The sequence below is a fragment of the Prionailurus viverrinus genome, chromosome B1 (genome assembly GCF_022837055.1).
Source record: "Prionailurus viverrinus isolate Anna chromosome B1, UM_Priviv_1.0, whole genome shotgun sequence".
Classification (NCBI taxonomy): Eukaryota; Metazoa; Chordata; class Mammalia; order Carnivora; family Felidae; genus Prionailurus; species Prionailurus viverrinus.
Window position 1 is genome coordinate 180948749 of NC_062564.1, and position 27024 is coordinate 180975772.

At 37.6% G+C, this 27024-nt stretch overlaps 1 protein-coding gene across 6 annotated transcripts in view; it reads right to left on the reverse strand.

Annotated features, from left to right (window-relative positions):
• The window catches only part of PCDH7 (protocadherin 7), a 421068-nt gene that overhangs the window by 171282 nt on the left and 222762 nt on the right, over positions 1 to 27024 (reverse strand). The window lies entirely within an intron of this gene.

Here is a 27024-nt window from a genome sequence, read left to right on the forward strand (position 1 = left end):
CATTATTTGTATTAATGTCCAGAGATAATAATTTCTCTTGCCATATTTAAGATGCCTGTCTATTCCTTTATTTAATTTCAGTGAAAACTGAGTATTATTTACCAAAGAGTGAAAAAAAAATCTTTAATTTTTGACAAACATTCATAGGTAGTATATTAATTATGGATGTATTTCATTATAGATATTACTAAAGCAACGAAGCATATGGACTCTTATTAAGTGCCAAATATTACTGCATAATGTAATTCGTACTTTTAACCCTCACAAAAACTTTGAACATACTATTATTCCAATTTTTATTGCAAATAATGAAATCAAAGCTCACAAAGTTTAACTTGCCTGAGATCACATAGCTAAGTAAAGATTTGAACATAGGCGAATTTGAACCAAATCATAATTTCCCACTAAATCACAGCACTTTTCAATACAAAAATATTTTCATCAATGGAAGTGTTTATATCCTGCTGACGGCAGCGTTGTGTGGATTGTCAAACTAATGCTAAGATTCTACTGTTGGAGGTTTGAAATAATTCTTACCTGGAATGTAGCACAGAAACAGTATTTGGAAAATAATCAGTGATCTATAATCATTTCATTTTATAGATGAGAAAATTAAGGCTCAAAAAGGAAAAGTCTATTGCCCAAGTAAACAGACATTCTGAAGATTGAGCCAGAATTGAAAAAACAGCTCTCCTGAGTAGTAGCAGCTGCTGATAAATTTAAAAGATGTTTTCTTGGGGCACCTGGGTGGCTCAGTCAGTTAAGCGTTGGACTTTGGCTCAGGTCATGATTTCACAGTTCGTGGGTTCGAGCCCCTCATTGGACTCTGGCTGACAGTTCAGAGCCTGGAGCCTGCTTCAGATTCTCTCTCTTTCTCTCTCAAAAATAAATAAACATTAGATTTTTTTTAAGATTTTTTTCTTATGTATTCGTAAGATAAGAAAGTCCGGACCTGTGAACTCAGGTTTTTAAACAAATGTCCTTAATGTAAATTGGGCCCTACATATAATGACCTTTTGAATGATGCTCATAAAATATGGCCAAGCAGCAAAGAAAATTCAGAGTACGCAAGAAAAATAAAGAGCTAGAACATTTCTGATTTATATGAAGGTGTGGCACCATGCTGGCCACCATATTATTTAACTACCAAATAATATTCATTTCAAAATGGCCTACAGGGGTCTTTAAGAGGCAAAAGACAATTGTTCAAAGTTCTTCACTCATTAAAAGCACCTGATTAGGTGACTTGCCAGAGTTACCCAGGGAGCAGGGAAGGAAGAAAGGCCCAGAATTTAGGCTGTATGATAAAGAGCCACAGGCCTCCATGGAACCTCCCGGCCTCTCACTGTCATGAGGGAAAGACAGAATGAGTGACTGAAATCCTGAAGTGGAATTTAGATAGATAATTTCTGAGAACAACACAGCGCCAGAAGATGTACCCTTGGTGATATCGCTTAATATGCCACCATATTCCAAAGCTGGCTGAAATAGAAGTCATATTCTCCACAGGCATGCACCCCACCCAGATATGGGAGGCAAGGGGAGAGGGGAAAACAAACAAATCTTATCTTGTCTCCAGAAGTCTTCCATTGATAGATAAGGCAGGTCCTACCCTGACTTCAAAACGCCTGATTGAGGACTCCACAGACAGAAGTGGGCCAAATTCTCTGGGGAATGAGGTAAGGGGACAGAAGAAAATGGGGAGAGGGGCTGAGAAGATTTAGGACATATGCAAAGGTGACAAAAATAAAATAATCTAGTGTTGGAAGAATCTGTCTGTTAGTTCTAACTTTTACAAATATGAAAACGGACCTAAATATTGCTAGGACGTTTTGTCATATCTGTGTTTACAGGAGGCTTTCAAAGAAAAATATAAGTGCCTGCTTATGTACCAATATTGTGTATTTACTACAGATAGAAGTATTTAAAATAAAAATGTATCTAGACAAGTAAAATAATCAACCACACATTTTCATTGGCAATGGCTATTTACAAATAAGCACAGCATGGATTTAAATAATTTGCTATTACTTATGAAACTAAATTTAGTAAATTAGTTTGGTTTAGTTTAGTAATTACACAGTCTCCAGATGAGCTACTGATGATTTTTAATGAAATAAAACAATTCTCACTTCCTGCCCTTGAAAATCAAGACTTATAATTGTTTTCTCTTATTAGACAGTGACTTTTGTTCTAATTCTTGGCAAGAACGAGATTAGAAATAGGCAATAAGATCTTGTCAATGGCAACCAAACATTTCCCCATAGCGTTGCATTTTCTGGCTTTTCTTTAAGCATTTTATATCGAAAGTAGAAATAAATCCTCCTGAAGGTGCTAAAAATCAGTTTGAGATTTAAGAGATTAATTTTTGGAAACGTTAGCGATGAAACCCACTGATACTGTGATTTGTAGTTGTTAACCAGAGAAATCCTAACAGTGAAGAGATGAGCATTTACGAATGACCACACTATGAGGATTGTATATTCTTTCAATGTAAGACAAATGTTCACCTGCAAAGGTAGGGATTTATCAGGGCCAAAAGGCATTGAAAGACATAATGGAAAAGCTGCAGGGGGTCTGTGGCCAGAGACCAAAGGACGGCCTGGGAAACACTGAAATTTCTATCTGGTTTAAAAACACTCGGGGCGCCTGGGTGGCGCAGTCGGTTAAGCGTCCGACTTCAGCCACGATCTCGCGGTCCGTGAGTTCGAGCCCCGCGTCAGGCTCTGGGCTGATGGCTCAGAGCCTGGAGCCTGTTTCCGATTCTGTGTCTCCCTCTCTCTCTGCCCCTCCCCCGTTCATGCTCTGTCTCTCTCTGTCCCAAAAATAAATAAACGTTGAAAAAAAATTTAAAAAAAAATTATAAAAACACTCAGTGAGGTGTAGGGTGAGGCAGCTTTAACATACACAGACCATGAGTGTTGATAAATTTTAAAATCACTGCAGTTTCTGAAAAGTCAAAAGGTGTTTTCACTATTGTAATAGGAAAAAGCAAATCAACATGGATGGAACTGGAGAGTGTGATGCTAAGTGAAGTAAGCCATACAGAGAAAGACAGATACCATATGTTTCCACTCTTATGTGGATCCTGAGAAACTTAACAGAAGAACATGGCGGAGAAGGAGGGGGAAAATAAAAATTTAGAGAGGGAGGGAGCCAAACCATAAGAGACTTAAAAACTAAGAATAAACTGAGGGTTGATGGGGGGTGGGAGGGCAGGGAGGGTGGGTGATGGGCATTGAGGAGGGCACCTGTTGGGATGAGCACTCGGTGTTGTATGGAAACCAATTTGACCATAAATTTCATATTAAAAAAAGAAAAGCAAATCAAGGCTAAGCTGCTATCAGAATATCAAAAGTGTTCAGTAGTTAAAAATGAATGAATGAATGAATGAATGAATGAAACAAATTGGGAAAACTAACATCTTGTTTTGTAAAATGCGCGTACCTTAAAAACATAAGAAAACTGGGCACAGGTAGTATCTCTGAAGAACGTCTGCTGATGATCATTTGAACATTTAGTGTCAGTCTTCCTGGGATACAGAAGACCATGGAGAATATCCGGTGGTTTTTGTATGACTAGAAGTAGTTTGGGATAACAATGATCTTCTCTTTGTAAAGGAGGGGCACATATTTGTGGAGAAAAATGATTCTGATGATTCTGAATAGGTAGTATTACTCAATTTTTAGGACATTCCAAAGTGATATGTTCTCTCTGGGAATCTTTTTCATGGTTGTTTGGTAGGCCAACCTATGAGTGGTTTGAGGCAGTCAGCATTAAATAAAATTTAAGACTTCCCCAGTTCTCCCTTCCCATACAGGGGAGGGGAGACAGCAAGAGGGAAAGAGAGAGACAGAGACAGAGGCAGAGACAGAGAGAATGAAAGGCAAAGAGCAGAAAGAATTTGAAAAGTACTGCTTGTCTCTATTTCTCTGAGGATTGTCTGAACTAGAACTAGAATTAGAACTAGAACTAGTTAGAACTAGAACAAGAACTAGAATTAGAAGTGGCACCTGAAGATGGAACTGAATGGTTCCATCTCGTCCCAAAACTTGAACGGATAAAACTTGAGCTGCCTCTTGGGGATGAACAAAGAGAGTTGTTGAGACAGAAACTACTCTTGGTGAAGATGCTGTGAAGATTATCGTAATGACAGCAAAATATTTAGAATATTACATAAACTTAGTTGAAAAAGCAGGGATAGGTTTGGAGAGGACTGATTTCTCTGAGGATTGTCTGCCCCTCGAAATCTCTCTGCTGACAGAGAGCTAAGGGCACCAAAGTCAGCCAGTCACAGGCTACCGAAGTGCAGTGTGGCTGCCTTCTTGACCTGATGGTTCTTTCCAGAGACATATAATCTATGTACTGAACTTAAGCTATTTATTTATTTATTTATTTTAAAAAGAGAGACAGTGAGCACAAACAGGGGAGGGGCAGAGGAAGGGGGAGAGAGAAAATCCCAGGCAGGCTCCACTCTCAGCGCAGAGCCTGATGCACGGCTCCATCCCATGACCCTGGGATCATGACCTGAACTGAAATCAAGAGTAGGACGCTCAACCTCGGCCGACTGAGCCACCCAGGCGCCCCTGAACTTAAGCTATTAAGAGTGAGAAAGACGGTGAGAGAAATATAAGCCAACTAAATAAGGAGGCTCTTTCTTTTGTAGCTGTTACTAATTCCTCTCAGCTTACTGCCTGCCTCCCTCAACAGCTCTGCCTCCAAAGCAGCCACCATAAGATATCTTAAAAAAAGGAGTGATACTCCAGCATTTTTGAAATGTTTGCTTACATTAAATATGGCCCGACTTTAGAGACCTCTGAGGGGACTATCCTTTCCAAAGGAGATTGTAAAATACTAACTCACATTCTTAATTTGTCTTGGCACTCGTGGATATTTTGGTTAATTATCAGATTTTAGCTTGAGGGAAAGATTAATCTTTGTACGTAGCCAACACACAACTGGTAGTTTCTAGTTAGTGAAGCCCCATGACAGCTTCCACCACGTCTTATCTTTATCAAGAAAAATGGGAAGCTTATGTGGTGAAAGCACCTGTAAGCCAATTTAGTTCATTAAATATCTAACTTTGGTTATGAAGTAAAGAAGTCTTGAATTAAAAAAAAAATATTTCATATTTAGTGAGAAAGGATTAAGTTTTTATGGAAAATTTCTGTGTTGTTTTCCTCCCCAGATGACCAGAAGTATTATTTCTAGAAATCAAAGAGAGAAATTCATATTTAAATAACAAAGAAAAGGGCACCTGGGTGACTCAGCCGGTTAAGCATTGGACTTGGGCTCAGGTCATGAGCTCACGGTTCATGGGTTCCAGCCCTCATCGGGCTCTGTGCTGCCAGCTCAGAGCCTGGAGCCTGCTTCAGATTCTGGGTCTCCCTCTCTGCCCCTCTCATGTTCATTCTCTGTCTTTCTCTCAAAGATACATAATAAATATTTAAAAAATAAGAAGGAAAGAAAGAAAGAAAGAAAGAAAGAAAGGGAAAGAAAGAAAGAAAGAAAGAAAGAAGAGAGAAAGAAAGAAAGAAAGAAAAAGGAAAAGTGCAATGATCAGATTTCACCTACTGACACCAGAATTTAGGACTTGGCAAGAGAAACAGGAAGGTATCTAGGAGCACTTTTCCTTCAATGCAATTCTAGAGCACAGCTCGGCTAAGTGACAGGGGTATCCGCCCCAAGTCTGCACCTTCCACCCCCACGAACACCCCGTGCCATTGCCGTTGTGCTAGAGATTGAACGAGCCTTGCTTTTTCTAGAAGTCAGAAGGTGAATTCACATAAATGCAAGAAGCAACATTTTCCAGCAAATTTCAGGTTGTATTTTTTTTTTTTCTTAGAAGGAAAGCAATTCAATCCATTTGGGTAATTTTTCCAAGGCAAAATTGAGAGGTATTATAATAGAAACTACTAAAATTTCTACCCTCAAGTACACTCTGGATAAAAAAGGGATCTGATCTAAGTTTAAAAAAAAAAAAAGGAAGAGGAGGAAGAATTAGAATCTGTCCTCTAGTACCACAGTGGTGCTGGTACATCTTCTCCAGGGCTGTTTTGCTCCATACTTTCCTCCTTTCACCCACTACCCTCCTGCCCACTACCCGCCATTACCACCATCATTCTCTCTTCCTTTAGCACGTTCAATTTTTTGTCTTCTGCCTCAAGTCTCAATTGCTATTTTCTTTTTCTTTTGGCATGCTACTAAACCAATCTGCCTAAAAATTCCAATAAGGTATTTTTCTATCCAAGAACTGCAGGCAATCCTTTGTCATACTCAAAGTTAAACCTCAAGGGGTCTGTGTTTTAATCCTAACACATTTATCCAAATTCATCTCCCCAAATAATGCTCTCTCCAAACTAATCTCCCCTCTGATTCCAAACATGTCACAGAATTTCTCAAACTGTGCCTATGCTCACTCTTTGAGTGCCTACCATTTGCCCCTTTACCCATCCAAAATCCATTGAATTTGGAGTTCCAGGCTGCTTGTGGTGTTTCCCATAATCTCTCCCTACTCTGCCCATTATTTTTAATTTTGATTTTTATCTATACCATACCCTTGGCCACTTAAAAGCAAATTTACTATGCGTTTAATTAGTGTCCAAAAATATACTCCCGTATATCTTAGGGAATTTGTTTCTGGATGTCTTATTTCTTCAATCGTGTTATCTTTTGAGAGGTCAGCAAAGACATCTACCATTTGCTCAAATCTCTTAGTAACTCTGAGTATTCATCTCTTATCTAGTAAGTGTTCGAGAGATTTTTTTATATTTTATTTATATATATATATTTTTTTATGTTTATTTGAGAGAAAGAAAGAGAGTGAGCGGGTGAGGGCAGAGAGGGAGACACAGAATCTGAGGCAGACTCTAGGCTGTGAGCTGTCTGCACAGAGCCCAATGTGGGGCTCGAACACGAACCACCATGACCTGAGCCAAAGTCGGATGTTTAACTTTCTGAGTCACCTGGGAGCCCCTCAAGAAACACTTGTAAGAGTGAAACTGTCTGTGCTAGTAGGAAATAAACATGATGGCAAACAAGTTGGCAAGAGATATATTTTAGAATTTGTTCAATTTGAAGTTGAGTGTGAGTTTGTGCTGACAAGTGAGTTCAAGTCTGAGGGGTGGGGTGGGTGGAGCACAGATGAGATGGACCAGGCTTGATTGTGCCTAAGTAATTATATATCATGCTGGTAGGTAGAAAGCTTTGGGCGTGGGATGATGTGGGTGAGACCAGTGATTTTACGAGCAAATTAAGATCTGTGAGGTGTAACTGAGTTTGAAAGATTATTTGTGCTGCAGAGGACAACAGCCTTAAAAATAGGTTGGGCGTTATAATAGTTTTAATGACCTCAATCTTCCTAAGAGTGATATGCTCCTTGGAAGCCCTGTGACACATACCTACGTCATAAACTGAGTCCCTGAATTTTACTGTAGCAAGGGACTTTGATGGGTCACACGAAACTTCTTTATTTTCTAGATGACAGTGGCCTCCTGATGTTTCCCTCTTAGAGTCACTGCCTTAATTGTAGGAGAGATTTAGAATAGCGATAGTGTCTGTGGGGGTGGGAAACTACACACAAAGCATAAAACAACAAAACAAAACAAACAAACAAAAAACAGGCATACCTGCTTTGTTGTGCTTTGCTTTATTGCACTTCACAGGTACTGCATTTTTTTTTTTTTTTTTTTTTTTTTTACAAATTGAGGGTTTATAGCAACCTTGCACTAAGCTAGTTTATGGGTACCATATTTCCAAGATCGGTTGCTCCCTTTGTGTCTCTGTGCCATATTTTGGTAATTCTTGCAATATTTCAAAGTTTTTCATTATGACCAAATTTGGCATGCTGATTTTGATGTTACTACTGTAATTGTTTTGGGGGGCCATGAACCATGCCCGTATAAGATGGTGAACAGAACCAACAGATGTGTGTGATGGGACACTTGGGTGGTTCAGTCGGTTGGGCGTCCGACTTCAGCTCTGGTCATGATTTCGAGCCTCGCATCGGGCTCTGTGCGGACAGCTCAGAGCCTGGAGCCTGTTTCAGGTTGTGTGTCTCCCTCTCTCGCTGCCCCACCCCCTCTCACACTCTGTCTCTATCTCCTGAAAAATAAATAAACATTAAATTTTTTTATTTTAAATAGATATGTGTGTTCTGACTGCTCCATCAATCAGCCGTTTCCCTCTCTCTCTCCCTCTCCTCAGGACTCCCTATTCCCTGAGAGGCAACGATATTGAAAATGGGCCAGTTAAGAACCCTACCATGGCCTCTAAGTGTTCAAGTGAAAGGAAGAGTCACAGGTTTCTAACTTTAAGTCAAAATCTAGAAATGATTAAGCTTAGTGAGGAAGACACATTGAGAGCCACGACACATCAACACTAGGCCTCTTGTACCAGTTAGCCAAGCTGTGGAGGCAAAGGAAGAGTTCTTGAGGGAAATTAAATGTGCCACTCCAGGGAACACACAAATGATAAGAAAGGGCAACAGCCTTATTGTTGATTTGGAGAAAGTCTGAGTGGTCTGGATAGAAGATTAAAGCAGCCATAACATTCCCTTCAGCCAAAGCCCAATCCAGAACAAGACCCTGACTCCCTTCAATTCTGTGAAGGCTGAGAAAGGTGAAGAAGCTGCAGAAGGAAAGTCTGAAGCTAACAGAGGTTGGCTCGTGAGGTTTAAGTAAAGGAGCCGTCTCTATAATACAAAAGTACACGGTAAAGTGAGGGGACGCCAATGTAAAAACTGCAGCAAGTTATACAGAAAATCTCACTAAGATCATTAATGAAGGTGACAAAACAACAGATTTTCAACGTCGATGAAAACAACCTTCTTTTAGAAGATGGTGTCATGTAAGACTCACATAGCTAAGGAAGAGGAATCAATGCTTGGCTTCAAAAGACAGGCTGACTCTCTTTTAGGGGCTAATGTCGCTGAGGACTTTCCGTTGAAGGCAATGTTCGTTTACCATTCCAAAAATCTTACAGCCCTTAAGAATGATGCTAAATCTACCCTGCCTGTGCTCTATAAACAGAACAACAAAGCCTGCCTGACAGCACATTTGTTTACAACATGGTTTACTGAATATTTTAAACCCACTGTTGAAATGTACTGCTCAGGAAAAAAAAAAATTCTTTTCTAAATATTGCTGCTCATTGACAATGCATCTGGTCACCTAAGCGCTCTGATGGAAATGGATGAGATTAACATCGTTTTCATGCCTGATAACATAAAATCCGTCCTGTATCCCATGGATTGAGGAATAATTTTGAGTTTCAAGTCTTACTGTTTAAGAAATACCTTTTGCAGCTACAGCTGCTGCAGATAGTGATTTGCCTGCTGGATCTGGGCAAAGTAAATTGCAAACCTTCTGGAAAGAATTAATCGTTTTAGATGCCATGAAGAACATTCATGATTCATGGGAAGAGATCAAAATATCAACATTCATAGGAGTTTGGAGGGAATTGATTCCCACCCTCATGGATGCCTCTGAGGGGTTCAAGACTTCAGTGGAGGAAGTAACTGCAGATGTGGTAGAAACAGCAAGAACTAGAATGAGCAGTGGAGCCTGAAGATGGAACCGAATGGTTCCATCTCGTGATAAGACCTGAACAGATCAAGCCTGAGCTGCCTCTTAGGGAGGAACAAAGAGAGTTGTTGAGACGGAAGCTACTCTCAGTGGACACACTGTAAAGATTACTGCAATGACAACAAAATATTTAGGACACCACATAAAGAAGGCAGGGACGGGGTTGGAGACAACTGATTCCCATTATGACAAAAAGTCCTACCGCGGGCAAAATGCTATCAGAAGCATCGCATGCTACAGAGACATTTTTCATGACAGGAAGAGTCCACGGATGTGCCAGATTTCACAATTGTCCTCCTTTAAGAAGTTGCCACGGCCACCCCAACCTTCAGCAACTACCACCCCGATCAGTCAGTGGCCATCAACACCCATGACCCTCCAAGAACCTCCACCAGCAAAAAGACTGACTCGCTGAAAGCTCAGATAATGCTTAGCATTTATAACAGTATTTTCAAGTTAAGGTATTTGCAGGGTATTTTTCTTTTTTAGTCATCGTGCTACTACACATTTAAAAGACTACAGTATGGTGTAAACATATGTACTCGGAAACCTAAAATATCCATTTAATTCACTTGACTTGCTTTATTGCAGTGGTCTGGAAAGCAAACCACACTATCTCTGAAGTATGCCTGTAAAATTAAAAGTTAACTGTACCAAACCAGCTGACTGACTCACATCAAAAGAAACACTGTGTTAAATCACCATCATAGCCCACAGATTTTAGCCACTGCAAACGTAACATCGGTATTCAGATAAAGAAAAGTTGGCACACTTTTCATTTCCATAATAAGATTTCTGACAAAGAAAGAATGATTTTAGTTATAGAGAGATTTTTTCTTTTGTCTTAAAATGAGTCATATGAGTAACATGTATTATCACCGAGGCCGGGGCTTCTTAGATTTTCCGTAAATGTTAGGCAAATTATAAATAAAGCCTCTTCAATATTTTACTATTCAGATGAACTTTGTAGCTTACCATTTTAATCAGCATTGACTTTTTTAGGGAGAACTAATCGTTCACGTGGCGGCCACCAGCCCCTCGCTGAAAGGAGATATTGACATAAAGTTTACCAGTGATTGTGCGTCTTGGTCAAAAATGTTTGAAAACCACTGACAAGGATGCTGGTTTCAATAAAGAAAGGCAGAGAGAGAGAGAGAGAGAGAGAGACAAAAACAGATTGATTCTGATTCAAAATTGGGGGGGTGGAGGGGGCAGGGATCTACAATTTTAATAAGGTGATTCTGATGCAGATGGCCTGAGGACTACATTTTAAGAAACACTGGTCAAGTTGACAGTCACCAATAAAGCTGGAATTACCGAGTCACAATTACCTGGGATTTTTTAGAGAAATAATCCTGCCTGAACTTGATTTACATAAACACACAGCAGGTGTTTAGGTTTACTTTCTTATTGCTTTGCTGCCAGAATTTGCAGTGTAATTGGAGCCTTGGTTTCAGTCTACTTGGGGATGTTGTTTTGTTTCGTTTTGATTTGTTTCCCCAGATTGAGAAACCCGAATATAACCTCTGTTAGTTCTTTCTTAAGGCTTCTCTGACTGTATAGGCATTTAGTTTATACAAGAAAGTTAAGAAACTCAGAAGCAAACTTTCCTTAAGAGCTATGATGGTTTACCTTTCAACTCAACACAGCTCTACCTTCTCAATCAGCTCTCGAAGGGAATTCTTTTGAATATTTCTAATAATGTAGATCTGATAACTTCAAAAAGTAGATGATTCTATATTTGGATTACCTGAATTTTGCTAATGAGGTGCACATAATATTCCTTCCCAGGACTTTACCCACCAAACCACGGGACCACTGACCTTAGAGGCGGAAGTGTCATTTGTGTTTGAAACTACCTTACACTTTGCAAATAAGGAGCCTGAAGCTTAGCAAGATGAAACGGCTTTCACTACTTCACAAAACAGCATCTGAAAACCTGGACTCTTAATACTTTATACTACAACGACGCCTTTTTATCTATTGTTCTGTAGCTGTAGAAAATATTCTAAACTCGTCTTCCGCCCGACAAATCGAGTTAACAGTTGGCAATATGTTTTGTAAACCAGTATTGATTGTCTGGGATACTTAGAATTAGTAAAGAAAACGGTGCTTTCTCTTCATCTTCTAAGAAGTAATAGGAGAAAAAAAAAAGTGTCTGGTACTTAAAATGTGTCATTCAACTCCTATAAAGTATTATTTGTGCCAGGAAGAAAGTGGAGCTACCGTTTCGTCACACTTCTGTGCTGTGTAATTTACAACAAAATTACAGCATAAGTCTATTTCAAAATTGTTATTAATAAAAGCCCATTGGTATAGCACTTACTCTGTGCCTAAGTCACTTCGTGAAGGAAATGTGTGCAACACAATGCACGGGGTTCCAACTGTGTGGTCTGACCACCTGGGTGAAAGTATTTGGATGAATTTTGGAAATTTTGAAACCAGGTGGCTGAATTTTGGAAAATCCGGGTGAAGTAATGATCCTGAACCTCGATTTCCTCAGGTGTAAAATGAGAACAATATCACTGTGGTGATGATTAAGTTAACGTAATTCAGAGAGCAGCGTCTAGCACACGGGAAGTGATTGATGATCAGCAGTTAGTTTTTTAATTCAGGCAAAAGCTCTGTGAAAAGAGATGCTCAGTGAGATCACTTAAGCGTCTAACGACGCTCAGCTCGGAAGCGTAATAGATGGGGTCTGAGCAGGAGTCTGTTTGAGTCTAATGTCTATAATTTTATTCCCTATGGGTGTTTGTTTGTTTTACTTATTTAATAAAGTTTATTTTTGAGAGAGGTAGAGATAGCGTGAGTGGGGAAGGGCAGAGAGAGAGAGAGGGAGAGAGAGAATCCCAAGCAGCCTCTGCACTGTCCACGCAGAGCCTGATGAAGGGCTCGAACACACAGAACCATGAGATCATGACCTGAGCTGAAAAACAAGAGTCAGACGCTTGACTGACTGAGCCACCCAGGCGCCCCTTCACTATTGGTATTTAAAACCAAAGAATAAAAGACTTTGAATTTTGTTCCACACACATTGGTGAGAGATAGGATACATTAAAATCATGTATTTCAGGGCTTTTAGCTATAATATTTCCTCTCTCTCTCTCTCTCTCTGTCTTCCTCCCCTCCCGTACTATAACTTTCTCTCTTCTCCTTTCTTCCCAAGCAGTCTTGGATCTGAGACTCAAAAGTCACAAGTGCTCTTAAAGACAAGGCTTAGGAAATGGCTTGCAAATCTGAATGAGATTCTCCATCACTCCATTTTTCAATTTGTCGGTCTTCCCTGAATAGGTAGAGGCATCCCTCGGTTCCTTTGGGTTTCTCCGTGTATTTCCTGAATTGCTTTTTCAAAGTGTCCTTCAGTTCCTAAAGGATTCACAGAATAGGCATTGACACTCCTCTGGAAAATCTTTGAGGGGAAAAAAAAAAAAAAGACAAGAAACAAAACCAAACTTCTTTCTTCTCTAGGAATTTGCCAGGTAAGTGCTGTGGTATAGCTTCAAGGGAAGAAGCATGAACGGTGTGTCTGAAAGTGTTTAGGTACTATTTATGCATTCCATAGGGGCGACATTCAAAATAGTTAACAAACTGGTAAAGCGAGGGCATGGGGCATTCGGAGTGGACACCGGCCGTAAATAACCAGCAAGTCTAGGCTCTGCATTCTGACCTAAAACAGCCCTGTCGGTAGAGCTGAAATGACTCTTTGTTCCTGGCACAGTGCTTTAAACAAAAGAGGCTCTCAGTAAATATTCTCTGACCGAGATGCATACCAAATGCTATAAAGAGACGGAGAGATTATCATTTTATGCAGGATCCTGGAGCTGTTACATAAGTTCATGAGAAGAGATAATATTTGTGGACATTAATGTATGACTAGGAATTGTCCAAAAGGGAAAAGAGAGAGAGAGAGAGAGAGAGAGAGAGAGAGAGAGAAACACTGTCACAGGGCAAAGAAAACACAGAGGTATGCAGGCACAAGCAGGATTGAGAAATTTGGAGTTGTCTTGTGTCTCTGTGGACTATTACATGCCATTTTGGGTTTTACAACATTTAAGGAAAATTATTTTAACCCAGGTGATATTCCTGTTCGCACAGAGACATAAACATGAATAATTGTTAAGCAACTCTGTATTAAAGCTTGAACTCAAAATGACTAGTGTACAAACTTAACTATCCTTTCAAAATCCCTGATTAAAAAAAAAAATAAATGATTCTTTGTGGAAAAAAAAAAGTATGCACAATTCTGTGAATAGAATATTCATGGTGAGAAGCTTAGGGTTTAGGGTTATTTTAGGAGATTAAAGTAGGAAAAAAGCTAAAAGCTTCTGCTCATGTGTTCCCCCCATCAAAAAGTCTCCAGGGTGCCTGGCCAGCTCAGTCCGTTAAGCCTCCGACTCTTGATTTCTGCTCAGGTCATGATCACAGAGTTCTTGGGACGAGCCCCGCACAGGGCTCTCTGCTGACAAGTGCGGAGCATGCTTGGGATTCTCTCTCTCCTCTCTCTCTGCCCCTCCCCCACTTCTACTCTTTCTTCTCTCTTCTCTTCTCTCTCAAAATAAATTTAAAACAGATTAAAAAATAGTCTCCAACCCCATTGCTTTTTCACTCTGCCATAATATCCTTTCTTTACATTTATGGTCACATTTTAATTCCTATTAACAGTGTTTCTGTTCTTTCCACCGAATCCTGGGAATTTACACAAGGCAAAGGCTCTGCATAATTAATCCTTTTTTTTTTTCTCCTGGAAGCTAAGAGATACTTGGAACACAGTGTCCCCTCAGCAAATATTTGCAAAATAAATAAAGCCAAAGAGAAACAGTGAAGACTGTATACAGAATAGTGTTCTTTGTGTCTTACGTTTGGTTTTTAAAGGCATGTTTTTAATAAAATCCAAGAAATGCGTTTATTCCTCAAATGTATATTGAAAACTTTCGAGGCCCGCTAAGTATGAGACTGAGTTGTTTATGAAGGAGACAGGATCTCTTAACTCACAAGATTCTCATTCTAGTGCAAGAGTCAGACACACAGACCAAGGCTCTTCTGAGCTGTTCTCTGGGTTTCACGAGAACTATGTAAAAATGTAACTGTGTGGTTCAGTTTACTAGATTCCAGGACAAAAGTCTGCAATAATAGGCTTTCAGTGGTAAAGGTCCTACAGATTGGACGCTAGAGGTTTGAACTCAGAGAGTACTGATGCTTCATTTGTTGTATTCTTTGATTCTTGGGTTTAGGGAAATGCTACTCAAAACATTTTGTTCCGAAGGCTAACATTTATTAGTGTGTTTATTTTCAATGTTATTGTTAAATAGTTCAGTCTGAATATATATATATATATATATATATATATATATGAAAGTTTCTAAGATCTTATGGGCTTCTATAAGACAAACTGTTTTCTACAGTTGAAAGTATACTTTGGTTTATACAATTGTCTGTATTTTCTGCCAGTCACAGTCTGTATAGTTTTTTTACAAAAGCATAAACTATAATTTTAAACACAGAGAGAGCAAAGTCAAAAAGACATCATATGCAGACTGTCCACTGAAGAGCATAATATAAACTATAAGAATTGTTTGATTGTAAATGTGCAGGAAATTGTATTTGGCCCAATTTTAGAAAATATCTATTGCCAGCTATTAGGCTCTTTTATGATTAGTTTTGAAAGCACAGTCTGAAATTACAATTCAAACAAAACCAAAAAAAAAAAAAGCAAGATGGTAAAAACCAATTGTGTTTATAACTTAGATTTTTTTTTTTTTTTGTAATGTCAGTCATTGCTTTCTCGCAGTTCAACATCCTTCTTAGCCACAATCCTTATATGGATTTATGACAGCTTTAAAATTATTATAATTTTGTGACAAGTTGTTTCTACTTTAAATAACCACACTTTATTCAATTGGTTAATTTAAAAATATCCAGCACATAGAAAAATATCAAATTTAAAACTAGATGGCTTTTACAAGTCTTTAGCCCAATTCCATAATTTCACAATATGGAAATTGAGGGATAGAAAGGAAGATAGATTGCCTGGTTTATTTCTTAAGAAGGATTAAAATCGGGTTCTTAGTTCCCATTTTGGTGCTCTTCTTACTAAATTATGTTCTCTCACAAGAATAATAGGATTTTGTCCTTGAAAGCAATTTTGATAACCTGGACTTTTATTTCAGCTTTCACAGCCATCTGATGCATGATCTCAGAAGACCTTTCGCTCCCTATTTGCAACATGGTCAAGTCCCAACAGAGGGAACTTCCCCTTCTTTTTCAACTACTAATAATATGGAGCCTTTGAGAGACAGTGGATGAGGATTCTATATGTGATTTCTTACTTCTAGCTTCTTTTGAAAAGTTGGAGGCAAAAAACAAAACAAAACAAAACAAAAACAAAAACAAACAAACAAAAAAACAACAGACGAAGCCTTCTTACTCAATCCACATCCAACTCTCCTCAAAAAAATAAAAACAAACAATGGACCAAGCCAAACCAAAATGCGAAGTGTGTTTCTCTTCTTTTACTCTCCTATCCAAAGAGACATCCAAGTTCCCCTGTCCTTTAAGAGTTACTGCCCTACATTTGAGGGCTAACATTACAACAGTCATAAAACACTTTATGGATATGAAATCCTGTTACAAAAACAATGACAGCTATCCCCATTGAGTAACTAACCAGCCCCAAAGAGTGCATTTTTTGTCCTAAACACCTTTATAAAAGGGGAAGGATGTAACATGCTTTTAATCCGGTAAAGGATGTATGAGTCAAAGTTCAAATGACCAAGGTATAACTTCAATAGAAATTCTGACGGTGTCACTGTAGCTCTGCAATAATATATGCTGATTGAGAACAGTGCTTTACAATTACTCAGAGAGTATCTTCCAAGCTCTGACATCTAGCCAGCAGCAGTCAGGGATCTGCAATGAAAACCCTTTGATTAAAATAGCTCTTGCTTTGGAAAGTCTGATGAGTTATACTGTTGATGGTCAGAAACAGGGTACACGTTTAACACAGCCAGATTATCCACCTAAATCATCTGTGTGCACTGAAAATTAATTGTCTTGAAAGATTCCAAGAGAAAAAAATGCACTTCACTCCACAGGAATACGTTTGGATGAAAGCGGCCATCTTGTCGGGATATGGCTTGACGATTATTTGTAATAATTTGGCTGCGGCTGCTGCTCAACTTAGGGTAAGATCGCTTTTGTCTCTTTTTAAAAATGTTCTTCTGGAAGTTCCACAAAACTTCAAGGATTGTTTTGCTTCTGACGGAAGGATACAGATGAAAGAGCACAAAAGGGCAAAATATTTAACGTGACTATCTCCAGCTGGCAAGTTCTGCATTTTCTTTTCTTTAATTTCCTTCAGTGCTGGTGTAACATGAGGAAGGATACCTAATCTGCATAGGAAGATTCAACAGCGTGAGGTAACATCTCTTGCGAGGGATAAATGCTTAGAATTTTAAAGATCTTGTTTTGCGGGAGTGGTGAAAGGTGATTTGATAACTTACCATGTGATCTATAGAGGTAATAGCTTCAGGAAAAAGGAGGGGATTGATAAAATACTCAAACATACTTTAAACAAAATTGTTTTCATGGCAGCAATTCATTACCCTTTAAAAAGGCTAAAAAAAATTAACTTTCATGTTTTTCCCAAAAATCAGCCCTTAATGTTAAAGATGTCATCTTATATCATTAGAATTATGGAAATGCCGATTATTGAATGTATTCATACCTCTGTGTGCTTTGGTTGATCCAAATTATTTACTTCATCTCCCAGTGTAAGTCAGGATCATCAAACATAAATTTATATTGCAGAAAATATCTACCATATTTTATTATTCATGCTTATTTATTATACATGTTTATGTATACATGTATACAATATATACATATTTATTATACATATACGATATTGTACATATACATGTACATATACATGTACATATGCATATGTATATTTACATATGCATATGTATATGTATACATGTACATATGTATTATGCATGTACTCATATATAATTAAAATATACATGGCTATACCTTAAAGACCACCCTACTAAATATACGACAGAAGTAAGTTGTACGAGAATACAAACCAAGAGAAACTAAGAGTGGTTGAATTTAAAATAACTGAATATAAGCTACTTAACATATACTCATTTCTTATGGATTCTAGAGAATGCCTCAAGTGCTTTGTGTGGAAAAAAAAAACAAAACATGGCATAAATATGAATTAGAAAATAAGCACTCGAGCAAAACTTAAAGCAATAACTCTATCTCCCACTTTCCCTGAAAGGGAATTTTAGGCAATGGGATGGAAAGTGCCCCTTTATGCTCCATAACTGGGAATAGCATTAAGAAACGCAACAAACCAAAACAAACCCTCAGCAGTTCATTTAAAATGTGGAAAAGGGAAGGCTTCCCTAGTTTCTGCTTGAATTGCCTGAGTAAGTAGAAATGCAGGTGAAAGAATGCCACTTCAGTCTATTCTAGTTTGGAGTTCCCTTGTAAGGCCCCTTCCGTTGTCCAAAGCTCTCAAATGACGCTTCTTCCGCTGTTTTTTCTGCCTACCCCAGGGAGGTAAGAAAAAAAAGTGCATTTGAGGTTCTCATATGCAAAGATACAAAAAGTGAAATGCAGTAAGTCCCCGAATAAATATAACGATTGCCACTGAAGGCGCTTAATACACCCTGTCATTTTCCCCATGGCAAACTAAAGCAGTGAATGAGACGTTCCCCCAAGAAAATGAACTCCGAAGTGCAGGATAGACCCTGCTTTATACCATTATTGGGATCAGATAATGTGCAGACAATTTAATGTTAGTTGAAAATGGAATACTTCTTACAAAGCCAAAATACACGCATTTACTGAAGATACAACAAGGGAGCATCTAAGACATATGTGCCTGAGATGCAAAGGTAATATGTTTGTGCCTAATATATTTCAGGAATTGTCCTGGAGTGCTTCATCCATGTAAAAATATGGCCCCTCCGATACTGTCACAATCCATAAGACTCAGAGTGATCTTCTGAATTAAGTCTGGTTTGCAGAGTTGAGAAAGGTTTTCACTCATGTCAAAATTTCCCTAGACCTAAAAAATGACTTGGAAACGAGCAAAAGGGGTAACTTGCTTGGTTGTGCTGTTTCCTCTTTTTTCTTATTTCTGACATTCCACTCAGATTTGGCAAGTATCATACATTCTAAAATGCACTGTATATACCATTTTACCATCTATGGACTCTGAAAAATGTCCAACCACTCCATTTGCAAGAAAGAGAAAAGAAAAAAAACGGAAGGAAGGAAACAATATAAGAAATAGAGTGAATTCCAGGAATTCAGTCTAGCTCCTTGCACAGATTGGACACGAAGGAGATACCTTGTACTATTATTAATTGTTTGATGAAATTAATTGCCACTATTTTTGTAAAGGCGTATTATATTGTAACAGTGCAAATGTGGTAGTTGGTGTTAAATGATCAAGAACTGGGAAAACAGCTTCACCATTCAGGGATTTCAAATATTGATAGGTAGTTTATGTACAAAAACTGACAAAAGAAAGTAATATTATGCAGGAAAAGAAACTCCGCAAAGTTAGAAAGGAATAGGATATCGCCAATGACTTTTAAGCCTCAAAACGTATGCTTAGTCAACATATGGCATGATATTTTATACTTGGAAGTCTTATTTTTGATTGACTAGATTTAGATCGAAAGCCAGAGGAATCTGTGAGTCAGCCCCTATCAGATTTTCTTGATTATAGCTACCATTAGCCACAGTTTGAGTTTCATATGATGGTTTCAATAGTGGACCAATGGCTGACGTCTTTTGTGTTTCTCACCCTGATAGCAGTAGTAATATATCCTACTTCCCCACTTCCCATGATTGGTAAATGCCTGACATGTGGGCGGTCAGGGTACCTTTGCTGATTAGAACACTGACGATAATACAACTTGGTCTGCAGGCTTATTACCTTCAAGGTGGAAGCCCAACTAAGCTATTGTCACTTCAGCAGAAATAATGAACAGGTGGGACAGCCACTGAGAAAAATACTAATATCAAGTCAAGAGTCTCAGTGCAGTCTCAAGACTCTTACTCCCTCTTACAGAGAATGACTTAACCACTTTTCTACCTCAGCTGGAAACATGTACATGCATGATTGCACAAACATGTGCATGCACACACACACACACACACACACACACACACACATCCTGTAGGTTTTTCAATAACCTGAAGACTAATAATTTAAGAAAATAATGACTTTGGCTGTATAACCTGAACAAGTCTAGCTGATGTGCCTTGGCACACATCTTTGGTGCTATAATTAATCCGATGTCAGAAATCTCCCCTTCATTTTGTCATACTTCTTCCATTTCTACCAATTGAAGAGACATGTGTTTACTAAACATTTATTTAAACTGCAGATATCCCTGTTTTAGAGTCCCAATAGCCTTTCATATGTAAGAAGGAACTCAAATAATTTGTTTCCTCTAAGACCAACTTGATTTGTTCATAAACCAATGTGCATTTGTTCAACTGAATTCTGTTTTCCCTGGCACTGAATAAATGAGAGTGTTGACTGAGGAAAGGAAGAAGCAGATTACCAACCCTGAAAAACAGATTACTTTGTGGGTAGAGAGGTGAGTGAGGGAGATTAGTTAGGTCAGAGGAAATGCTTTAAAGCCACTGAGACAAATTTTGCAACAGCACCCTCCGGGCATGTTCTGCTTGGCCAAAGTAGCAGCAGACATCTTACATATATCCACTATGACAGGTGAGTTGGTTTGGATCTTTCTGCAATAGAAAGATGGCAGTAAAACCAATGAGATAGTATCTTAGTATCTGCTAAGGAGACCAACAGATAAGTTTTATTTTATTTTTTTTATTTTTTTAATATGGAATTTATTGTCAAATTGGTTTCCATACAACACCCAGTGCTCATCCCAAAAGGTGCCCTCCTCAATACCCATCGCCCACCCTCCCCACCCTCCTACCCCCCATCAACCCTCAGTCTGTTCTGTTTTTAAGAGTCTCTTATGCTTTGGCTCTCTCCCTCTCTAACCTCTTTTTTTTTCTTCCCCTCTCCCATGGACTTCTGTTAACAGATAAGTTTTATAGACGTGCAGCACATATCAGTGGACACACTCTTTGGTGGGGAGCAAATACCACAATGACATTTTCAAATAAGAAAAATACATTGGGGGGGAAAGAGGACTGCGCTTTTGGCAGACTTAGGTATGTATAAATCATAATGAAACTATGACTAGTTGTTAAGATTGTGCAATTCTATAAGGCCCTTTAAATCATTTTTGAGTAAGAGAGAGTATGAATGAAAACACATTAATTTAAAAGTGCTATTAAGATTATAGTAAATATTTTATAAATAGTCCCATAAAAGAAATAAGTGACTATTCAGTTGCCAAGAGAAGATCTGTTGAAAGATAAAATAGTCCACCTAGAAGACCTATAAACCCATATATTTTCATTTCAATGTCAAATCACAACTTGCCTTCTTTTTTCTTAATTCCTATATTTGAATCACCTATTTAATGGAATCTACTCTAGCTTTAAAAAATTTATACCTAAAAAGAGAGTGAACTCAGTTTACTCATATTAATATATTTTAAACATATTTTTCCTCTTTTCCTCCACTCAGAAGAGATATTTTCAGTTTTATTTATGGTCTGACTTTGATTTTCTCATTTTATATTGTGTAAAATCATGTGAATATAACTGAGACCCCCTTAGCAGCCAAAGTTGGTTTGCGTCAAAAACATCCAACAAATCCAAGGACAGAAAACGAGATGAAAGAAAGATAAATGCCATTTTTATTAATGGCTATTTGAGAATTAACTGTTCTCATCTAATTTTCTGTCTCATGCTTGCATTTTTTTCTGTTTATCTATATTTGCAAATTATTTGCAGCCCACCACTTTCTACACATGATTCATTTTCTTTTACCCAGAAATAAGCAATCATGTGTGTAAGGATTGTTCTTGTAACATTTACAATGAAATTCATCCTCTGATTTTTTCATCTAGAGAACTCTAGATGTTCTCTAGAAGATCATCCAAAAGAGGTGTCCATGCCAAGGAAGGTCCACCTACAGTTAGCAATAGGAAGTAATGCTACAGGGCAGCAGTTTGCTTATTCATGAACTGCCTGGCTTAGAATTGTGCACAGGGCCTTGTCACGTGACCTAGCCACAGTCAATTCTCACTTTTCACGTCATTCTTAAAAGCATGTCTTCAAGCCCACCTATATAGAGATTCATTTCTTAACTGAAAAATATTCCATTATATGCATTTTCTATGCCCTTTCTACTTGATGCAGCATCTCCAAATTGCCTTGGGGGACTGACCCTTTTATATATCACTAGGAAATTTTTCCCCCTTCCCCCTTCTCTTTCCTTCCCTCCCCCACCTTCCCTTCCCTTCCCTTCCCTTCCCTTCCCTTCACTCCTTCCTTCCTCCTTCCCTTCCTTCCTCTCTTTCCCCTTCTTATCCATCCCCTCCCTCCCTCTCTCCCTTTCTATCTCAAGCCATCTGTATGATGCCCACATGAACTATTGGGAGCTTAATGTATGTTGCTAGGTTATCACTTTACAAGCAGGGAAATAGAACATGGAGAGTGAGTGTCCACCAAAATTCAGTAGATGACAATTCAGTGCAAGGGTTTTGCTCTGCCCGCCACATACTCATTGATTACGTTTATGTCTCCTTTCACTGAAAACTTGCACTAAATAAAATGGAAGCTCTCAAGTATGAAATCAAAGTAAATGAGATAAATAAACACTTACTAAAATAGATGCAGGCACACATTTTTAGTACCGTAAGCTATTTCAGATAAAACAAAAACAAAAAATAAATAAATAAACTTTCATCTGGAGCTCAAGTGTCTAAGAGTTTCATTGTCAACAAAGTAAACCCTTAGGTGCCAGGGTCATAGGCACTAAAGTAACCCACAAACACTTGAAAATTTATTTAACGCCATCAGACTTCTGGAAGAATAAATATATACATTTTCCTCATAAATACAATATTCATACAACTACAGGACACGTGCTTTCATATAAACTATATCAATGGCAAAGTAAACTCCATAACACTTACCAGTAATAAATGTATGTATTTTTTTTCTTTTCCCCAAACTTTCAGGCAATTATCAGTTATAATATTTAATTCAACTTTCTTTTAAAGATGTAACTCGTGCAATAAAACAAAATAATTTATATCTGTGACATTTGGACTGTATGAGAGCCCTGAAAATAGTTCATCATTTTAATTACTAATGGTGCTGTATCTATCACATCTTTCCTTAGGGAAAACCACTTTGAAACCTCACATTTATTTATAATAAACCCTTGGCATAAAAAAATAACTTCATGTTACTAAATTTCTCCTCCTACTGCCCTTCGATTTACAAGTAAAATTCAAAAACATAGCCCTTCTTATTATCAAATCTCATAAATAATCTGCAATTGGAGGTGAAAGCGAAATGTATATTAAAACATCACTGCGATGCCTGAATAATGGCCTCTTTGGAAAATGTCAGTGATATTTATGCCATATTGTGGATGACTTCTTACTTTCTCAAACTTACTGAACCATCTAACCTTCGTAATCTAATGCTCACACTAGAGCCCCACACTCTTGAAATAATAAGCAGGTTTTTTTTTTTTTACCTCCTAAAAAGCCCTACTCAGCATTTAAATCATTGAAATCTTTTGGAAGCAGTGTTCGCTCTTAAGGGTTACATTAAAATAAAATGGCCAGCAAATATAGCTATGTTTGGAAAAGTACATTATTATATATTTAGTAAAATATTTGCATGGTTTATCTGTTCATTGTACTTTTTTCTTTCTTAAAAATCCATTCTTAAATTGGTAGTAAGATAATTATTGCCTTTTGCCAGTCACTTAGTTAATGATAGCAACGATTTGTTATATAAAACTATCGGTAAACTTTCTCTTGATTAAATTAGATAAATATAAAATTCTGTCTTAAAAAACAGACAAAAATGCTATATTCTTTAAAAGTCCTATGAAATCCCGTAATCATTTATTCAGTTGTAAATGATTTTTCTTCCGGATTGAACTAATTTATTGTGTTAAAATAATATTAGAATTTTAAAGTGCTTGGCCAAAAATACATGAAAATATTTTGCATCACAGCTTATAACAAATTCTTCTGAAAACGCAAAGAAGCTTCTTAAATGGAATATTACTCAGCCCTAAAGAAGAATGGCATCTTGCCATTTGCAGTGACATGAATGGAGCTAGAAACTTCTATGTGAAGCGAAGTCAGTCAGTCGGGGAAGGACAAATAACATATGATTTCACTCATATGTAGTATTTAAGAAACAAAACAAATGAGCAAAGGAAATAAAAGAGAGAGGGGGGGACAAACAAGAAATAAACTCTTAACTAGAGAGAACAAACCGATGGTTATAAGAGAGGAGAGGGGAGAAAGGTGGTTAAAATAGGCAATGGAGATTGAGGAGTACCCTTGTGATGAGCACTGTGTGTTGTAAGACAGCATCCAATCACTATGTTGTACATTGGAAACCACTATTACACTGTATGTTAACTAATTGGAGTTTAAATACAAATATATAAAATAAAAGAAGTTTGTTAAAAAAGACTTTTGTTACATAAAATACATTTCCTTTTCTAAATTTTCATTACTCTTTAAATCTAAAATAATGAACTGTAGTTTTAAATATCCATGGATGTATTTCTTTTGTGATGTATACTATCCTGATACCCCTATTAAGGCAACCTGGATTGTCATAAAGATTCTATATTATATAGATATAGATGATATAGATATAGATATAGATATAGATATAGATATAGATATAGATATAGATGATATAGATTGATATGATGTTATGTTCACATAACACTCACATATTCTGGAAATGTAAAAATGAGCCTATCTGCCCAGTTAACCAGGGAGCCATCAAAGAAGGCTGGCAGGTTACCAGGAGTTTCCTTCTTCCTTCACTTAACGATTCTTTCCACGCACATGTAGCTTGTTCTGCTGAATTTTAATCTATTTCCTTCTCTCTTTACTTTCTATTGAAATACCTTCTACCTATCACAGTGCAGCATATGATTTCAGTATCTGAGGCATAATCACATTTTTTTTAAGTTCTTCAAGTGTTGCAAAACAACCAAATTGTTTGATTCCTGCTTCTTTTCTCACTCCCGCTGAAGCCAAAAATATTTGGATATTCTCCCCTAACTTATTGCAACCCAGCAGACTTTGCAGAAAAGCAAATTAGTGAGTGAGCTGAAAGTTACTATTCTGATGATTTCCATGATACAATTAGAACGTGAGTCTCCTGGAAGAAAATGTCTTATGGATATCCTAAAATATACTTACTAAGCAGGACCTGTTTAATTCACAAATTTGAAGCCTTTTTGATAGCCAGTTCGAAAATAAGAAAAAAAAGCCACTGATAATATGATCCTTATTGTAAATAAACATTAAATTAAATAATCCAAAACACGTCTGTAAAACCATCAGCCCTCCCAATCTCATTTTTTGCTTTCATTATAAACACAGAGATCTGTAAAACTTTAGCATAATGATTAAGGTTTCTGTGACCTCACAAAATTGGCACAATTTCAAAATTAGATCTACATGGTTTTTGTTGTTTTGAAAATATTTGTCTGCATTTTCTTCATTACTCAGACACTTTTGCTTATCATGTTGCTATGCTCAACAAAGTTCGCAAAGAATTAAAATCCCGAGCAGTAGGCACTATGGCGTCTAAGGACATCCCCCTGCCCCTGCCCCTGCCAATTAGCTAATATCCTATTACAACCAGCTAATGTGCTTGTGTTAACAATTCTCTTTATAATCAGATGCTCTATTTATTTAATTGATGCCTGTTGTCCTGATTAGAGTGGACAGGCAAGCTTAAATAATGATGGTTGAGTCATTAATGCTTATGATTGGAAATCTTTGGTTAACTCGCTCTGCTTTATTGACTATAAACTCTGGGGATGTTGCATACTGTGGTGTCTCCAGCCACAAAATAGTGGTGATAAGATCATATTATGCCGCTCCTGACTTTAAGTTGGAATATAGTTTTGACTGGTTTCACTTCTGGCAAAAGTTGTTAGTCGATTACAAAGAATGTTTGTAATGTCAAGCTTTACAAAAGGATGCCAACTTCCATGTCCCTCCAGGAACACAGCAGGCTACACTACCTAGTGTTTTTCTGTATCTTATAAATAAAATTGTGTGTTTGCTTTCCTATTTCATCCTGCTGATTCAAGATAACTAGTGCATCTAAGGACACAAAAGAAAGTGTCAACTCACCAAGATCTATACTTTTAAGCAAGCTACTGCAATAAATTTTGTTGCCTCCATACTGGGATTCGGGGAAATCTGGATCATAGCTCGCTCACTAACCGTATGACCTTGAGAAGTTACGCATTTTTTTTTCTTAACCAGATTTCAAAATGAGGAATTTTCATAATCTCTTGCAGATAAAATAATTCAGGTTTCTATATGAATGCTTTATGTTCCACGCCTTAATAAAATTGAAGACAATCAATCATGAAGTTACTGTTTCTATTCGTCTTTATCACAATGGCTCTCATAGTCAGTTACATTGCAATAGAGAAAGAGCATTTGCAGTGAGGATAGAAGGTAAAGTCTCCAGATACAAAAGAAGCGATGGCTCCACAAATAAAAAATTAGTGACTTTTTCTCCAGAACAATAGCATTGGTAGGATAAAAGCACTTTAGAGCACTACAGCATTGTCTCAAAATTACAATGATTTGTATTAAAAATTCTCAATCACAAATTCCAATGAAATCTTTGAGACTTATGTTACCAAATTCCAGTCAGAATTATCACTATTATTATGTCTGACAATTACCATGTAATCACAGACCATTAGCATTGGAATTCATTTTGTCTAACTTGCTGTCTTATGAATGAGTTCCTTTAATAATGCTTTGAGAAGTTAACCATGCAGCCTAAGTTTCAACATCTTTACTGATACAGATTTCAGAACACAGACTATTCTATGAAGCAGATTTTATTAACATTTCATAAGGCAATAAATTTCACCTTTATGGAAGCAATTTTCTCCTATTTAAGTCTACTGGCATTCTTTCTGCCCTCAATAATCACAAGATTGAGTTCAACCTTTTGTGTCTCTTTTGCATTAAAGTCCTCCAAATATCTCAGATGGTGGTCCTTTCCTCAACCTATCTTCCTTAGAGCACCAAGAATTTTCTTGGATTCACCTTTTTTTTTTTTAATTTTATACAGAAAGGGAATGCAAGCAAGGGAGAGGGCAGAGGGAGAGAGAGAGAGAGGAAGAGAATCTTAAGTAGGCTCCACTCTTAGTGAGGAGCCTCACGCAGGGCTCCCCCCTATGACCCTGAGATCATGACTTGAGCCAAAATCAAGAGTTGGATGC